The 6,000-nt window shown below is 46.9% G+C and overlaps 1 protein-coding gene across 2 annotated transcripts in view; it reads right to left on the bottom strand.

The window, feature by feature from the left end:
* The window catches only part of LOC144170047 (uncharacterized), a 299,096-nt gene extending 293,554 nt beyond the window's left edge, over positions 1–5,542 (bottom strand). The window contains exon 1 of one of the 2 annotated variants that reach the window (XM_077699564.1): positions 5,138–5,542. The gene's annotated coding sequence lies outside the window, so the exon portion shown is untranslated. The remainder of the gene's footprint in view (positions 1–5,137) is intronic. The other variant, XM_077699562.1, reaches the window with a different exon arrangement.
* Between the last annotated feature and the right edge of the window lie 458 nt (positions 5,543–6,000).

The raw sequence follows: 6,000 nt of genomic DNA on the forward strand, positions 1-6,000 counted from the left end.
GATTGATTGATTGATTGATTGATTGATTGATTGATTGATTGATTGATTGATTGATTGATTGATTGATTGATTGATTGATTGATTGATTGATTGATCGATCGATCGATCGATCCCGCCCGGAGTTAGATTAGCCTAGTTTCCTTAAAGTACTTCGAAAGTCGTGAAGATGGGAAAAGTTTGCCTTTCGCCGCCGTCGTAAATACAACCGGCGCGGGCAAGGAAGTTGGGATTCTAGTGAGGCAATCATAAATTTTACGCGGCGTGTCTGAACCCCACTGTGTGAATAGCAGCCTATGGAGTATGCAACTTTTTTGAAGAGTTTCAACTTTACGCAGGGAGGTATACAGACATTTCCTAAGGGACCGCAATGAGTATTGAGACACGGCAGTTTTGTGCCTGTTAGGGGAGCGGCTCGGGGTAACATCTGAAAAATTACGTCACGCACGGTAAAACACAAAATAAATACGTTCGCCTATTGGTCAAAAACATAACAATAATCATCTTTTTCGTGCTCCTGCACTCCTTCCGTATCGCAGTAATTGGAATAAGGAACGTGGTCTCTGACATGAGACGACGTTTAGGGAACTCAAATGATGCTACCAACATTTCCCAGCAGGCTGAATCTCAGCAAGCCGCCACTTCTGGTCAGAAGGCTTTGAGTGCAGCGGCGGCGACTTTTCCTACCAGAGAGAAGTTTTCCCATCTTGCGGTTTCGTGAGGCCAACCGCATAACTCCCAACCTTGAAAACATTGGAATGTTTTCAAGGTTGAAAACATTTCAAAACATACAATAGAACAGAACCCATTAATAAATGGGTTCTGCTTTTGATGATGATGATGCTATCTGGGCTGTACCCTCTGAATCGGGTGGGTGTGCACCGAACACACTAGCCAGGACAAACAGCGAGAGAAATGCATGACAAACATAACACCATTGTACCCTAACGTTCCATCTAGCGAAGTTGGTGATGACTTGGCCATGGCTACACCGCAATAATCCGTGTTGGTCCATACAAAAATGCCAGAGACGAGAAAAAAAAAACGCTCCCCATATATAGTAATCGGTGAATGAAAACTGATTTAATCCCGATCTACAAGGGGGAAAAAGAGCAAGAGATGGGAAAGAGGCAGTAAACAGCTAAAAAGAGATAAATCTCTTCAGCTCAAAGATCGTGGACAATGTGCCCCAAAATAGAGCCCGCTCACTTCCGATGCCTGCCGTCTCAAGTGGCCGGCATAGAAGGGCTGCCGCGCAGGCTGACGGGCGCAGACCCGCCAAGTGCTTTGACTGGAGCCGTGCACTGACTTCCGCACTGCCGCCGCAACCCGACCGGGCGCGCGTGGTGGCCTTTGCACCCCGTTAGCCCCGGAACAAACAACAAACGAAGAGCGGGAGCAGCACGAGAAGCACCAGCAGCAGCACCCACGGTAGCAGCGGAGGGGACGCGCTCGCGCATGATGAGGCGCGCTCGGGTGCAGGGGGAGAGGCGAAAAACTCGTTTGGAACCATAATGACTAGGAAGTGTCAAGCTCCCCACGGAAGACGGCGCAGGCATCGAAGCGTGGCGGCGGCTGCAGCGTCGGCCGCAGGCGTACCGCTCGGCGATCTCGGGAGTCAAGGAGCGACTCTTGCGCGACACTGCTGCGTTCGGCAAACGATGTCGGGGACGACGCCGTCGGCCCGCTCTTCTGCTTCTCGCTTAGGGTCAGGCCGGTGCTCGGTTCGTAGATGAACGATGCAGGATACCCCGCGGTTTACGGGGGAGAGCGTACCAGTCACTCGAGGATCACCGGCTGACGCCAGCGTTGACTGGCGTGGGAAAGTAATCGCGATGTTTGCTTTTGGCTGAGACTGGTTCAGTTTATGGGGTTTGAGTATTCGGTGGAATGTTCGGGTTTATCGCGCGCGTGGTACATCTAGACGTTACCTGATGGGTTGTTCCGTGTTGCCCGCCACTTTGAGAGCTGGTACGTGGTAGGTCGGTAGGTGCGGAAGCAGGCGGTTACGTGTTTTACGAAAGGTAATCCGTTTCCTGCTAACGCCCTTCCTTCAACTGATTCCCGGCACCGAACTGCTAGCACGCATATATACATGCGTTCTGGTCATAAATTTTGCAGTTAGTTTTGACGACAAAGTCGCAGTAAGTGTCAATATAAGAAGAGCCAATAAGCCCAAGCAAAAACTTCATGAAGCTCCGCTCTTTGTGGCCGATAAACCAGATGACTATAAATGCACCACAAATTATCGATGACGTTTTATTCGCGGAGAACATGAGTCTATAGATGAAGATGTATCGTGCGTTATTTTGTTCGATTTGTCTGTTCACAGACAACATACGCACAGTGCTGAAAAAGCAATGCAACGATCGTTTTAGCAGACATTTTCAACACGCGATGCCTATATGCGGCTACTCAGCTTCAAAGAGAAATGCTGTTTACGTCACTTCTTTTTTTGGCCATTCCCTATCCGCCTAGTCGTAAGTCGGTGTTGATACTCCGTCAAACCTTTCGGCTTTCTCCTCTAATAAAGTCTTTGCTTTCTCTCTCTCTCAGAGTCCCCTTAAACATATGGGGCAGGAATAGGCGTCTACCTATTATCTGTCTTGAGGCTTCAGAAAACGTTAGAACGTCGCGCACCAATGTGTTGCCTGTCTTTTAACTTGCCCAAGTACTTCGTCTAACTATGCAGCGCACGCTTTATTTAAAATGTACATAAAGCAATGTACATCATTCAGTTATTTGAAAGAACTTGCGTTAGGTAATTCGCTCAACTACATTCCTGCTGCAGACGTAAAAAAGGTTGCTAATATCAGACTCAGTGGTGTAGCCAGAAATTTTTTTCAGTGGTGTTATACCCAACTAGTAAAAAAAAAGTAGAAAAGTTAGTCTGCGCCCAAACAATACCCATTTTTGTTTTTGAACATACATACATACATACATACATACATGCATACATACATACATACATACATACATACATACATACATACATACATACATACATACATACATACATACATACATACATACATACATACATACATACATACATACATACATACATACATACATACATACATACATACATACATACATACATACATACATACATACACACATACATACATACATACAGAAATAAGGGTAGGCAGCCAAGAAAGCCAAGGAAAGCAAAGGGGAGAATGTGGTACGTCATTTTATTATCGGTGAAACAGATACTATAGAATTTTCAAAGAAACAAAGAAAGTGGAGAAAAACACGCCCACCCGGCGGGCATGTTTTTTGTCATACATTATTATGACATTATTATACATTTGTCATACATTAGGTATGGCAAATAATTTACTCTGAGATTTATTGGAGCGTGATGGTAAAACGCTGTCTCAAAATATAATTTTATTCCTGGCCATGTCGCCTACCTACATTAGGAAAATAATAAAGATAGGCAAGGCAGAAATAACCCTTTGGCATGCTGTTAACAGCTGACTTCCTAGTAAGGATTACGGTTCCCTGAAGGAAAGCAGCTGTGATAAGGAGACCGCTCCGTGGCCTGGACAGCTGACAGCAAGCAGTGAATGACGCAGCCATTCCACGAATTATCTCAGGCCTATTTAGGCCTCGACAGCCGAGGTCGTATGTCGCGCACAGAGCGCACGCCACCAAACAAATTTCCGCAGGGCTTTAGGTAAACGTTAATTCGACATTTCGTGGGAGAAAACCGGAGAAAACCCCGAGGAGTGGCGTACTGTTTATTTTTATTTCGCTGCTGCATTGTCCCAGTAAAGAAAAGGTAGTGGAAACAAAAAAGTAAAGCCAGAAATGGCGTTGTTCGAAAGACGGTAAGAAAAGCCTCGTATCGCTATTTAAGACGATTGGTAAATATACGAAAGGAGTCAACGCAAGTAACTTCGCTGTTCCAATGCTTCAGTGGAACAGCGAACAATTCCCCAATTTTGCGATCCACTATAGATGCATGGAATGGCCCTACTCATGTAATGTCTGGAGGTCTAATTGCGGGCTAGGAATTAAATAAAGATATAACAAATAAAACAACTACGCAAAAGTATCAAGCCTCCTTGATGAATTATAAATGATTGGAAGCGTAGTTATACCACAGTGGAACGACTTAGCGATGTTTTTTTGTTTATGTTGACTTAAATTACTGTTACGACATGGCGCGATTTATTTTCTTTTCAATGATCAGTCGTGTGTTATCTGGTTCGTTGTTTAACCAGACAGAAACGCGGAAGTTTTCGAGTGGGCGGCAACAACCATGCTCCAGAAAACGCGGACAGGTCAGTGGGAGGGGATGTCCTCGCGGATGTGTGACTGGATCTTCACAGCCTGGTTTGGTTTCTTTGAGTGCCGGAGAGGAAAGCAGCCTAAACGGGACCGTAATCGAACAATCGCGATAGGACGGAAGATGACCTAATCTCAAACAGAGACGTCAACGCCATCTCCGGAGCGGAAAATGTGGGCAAGTGATGACGCCTTCTTACTTCTCTGAAAGCGGCAATGACGTCTTTATTTTTGAATCTTTTATGCAAATACGAGTGAACACTTACAACTACAGGTTGAACATCAACAAGAATTGCCATTAAGGCAATTCTTATTTAGTTTGTCCCCGTGAATGGGAGCATCAAAAAAGTTGCTGCCTTTACAAGCTTCTATAATAAGAAAACTGTTTTTGGTAACCTGGAGCTAGTAAACTGCGAAGATGTTCCAAGAAAAAAAAAGAAAAGAAAAGAAGTAAAGTAAGCCTACTTGACGGCTACATGGTAGCTTCAATTAATTGTTTCTGAGTTGAAGACATGCATCGAAAGGCATCACCAGGATTATGAGCCCTTTAAACCCTACAGCATAACACTTTGAACTCATGATTTTGTCGAAAGTTTTGAAAGGGTGTAGAAAAGCACTTCCTGGTTGATGCATTCGGGCCCCATTTCTGACATCTCAGGTTGAAATTCGTCATCAAAAGAGACTCTTTCTCGCTGGTTCACCCGGTCTCCCTAGAAATGTGTACCACACAAGTATTTTACCTTTTTTGACTTAAAAACAGATACCGGCTGACAAAAAGCTTTTAAAATACCCGAGAATGATAACCGCATTGAAAATAAGCGCTGGTATTTCGACTCACGTTGGTGTCGGCGATAATCACAGGGTTCTGTCGACTGCGCCAGAAACGAAGCTCCGCACGAACAACTCGGTGTCGAGACCGCCCAGGAAGCGGGGGGCGACGGCGATGGGCACACAATCCAGTGATGCGGCGGGAGCGGCACAAGCGACTGCTGTTCGCGCACCGGCTCAGGCACACAGCGCGGGATTCCGACGACGCACGGGGCGCGGGGTGGTGAGCGGGTAGAACGAGCGAGGGATGCGAGCACCGACTTCCGTACAACACTGCGCGCGCGTGCGTGCGTGCTTCTTTTGTTTTTTTTTTTCTCGCCCGTTTTTTGTGTGCGTTTGTTTGTTGCGTGCAGCTCGACTCCGTCGTCGTCTGGAGTTTTGCAACTTCAGCGGCGGCGGCGGCGCACGATGAGGAGGACGACGTGCGGACGGCCGGCGGAGGGGAGTCAGTGGCCTTCGCTGCCGGCGGCAGGCAAAAACAAAAACAACGGTGCCGGCCACGCGGCGAGGCGAGCTGGCTGCTGCTGCCGCCGCCACAGGTTCCGTTCATGCGAGAGAATTCCCGTCCACCTGGCGGCGCTGCCGTGAAACTCGTTCTGGAGCGAGGACTTCTGCTAGTTTTGCCCCTTCGCTTCCACCTCTTCCCTCCCCCATCGCTGCCCCTCTCTATCGCTGATTGCGCGGGTGGTGAGACAGTGCTGACGAGGAGAGGAGTTCGAGCGGTCTGCACAAATGACTCCGAGTAGGGGCTACTCCGCCACCCAAATGCAACTGACTAACTCATTTCTGCAATTCTTTACGCGAAGGAATTAAAGAAACCCTGCATCACTTTCATCAACTTTTTTTTTTGAAATCTTAAATGCTTGCAGAACG

The sequence above is a fragment of the Haemaphysalis longicornis genome, unplaced genomic scaffold (genome assembly GCF_048455015.1).
Source record: "Haemaphysalis longicornis isolate Haplotype H1 unplaced genomic scaffold, Haemaphysalis longicornis Haplotype H1 scaffold_2, whole genome shotgun sequence".
NCBI lineage: Eukaryota > Metazoa > Arthropoda > Arachnida > Ixodida > Ixodidae > Haemaphysalis > Haemaphysalis longicornis.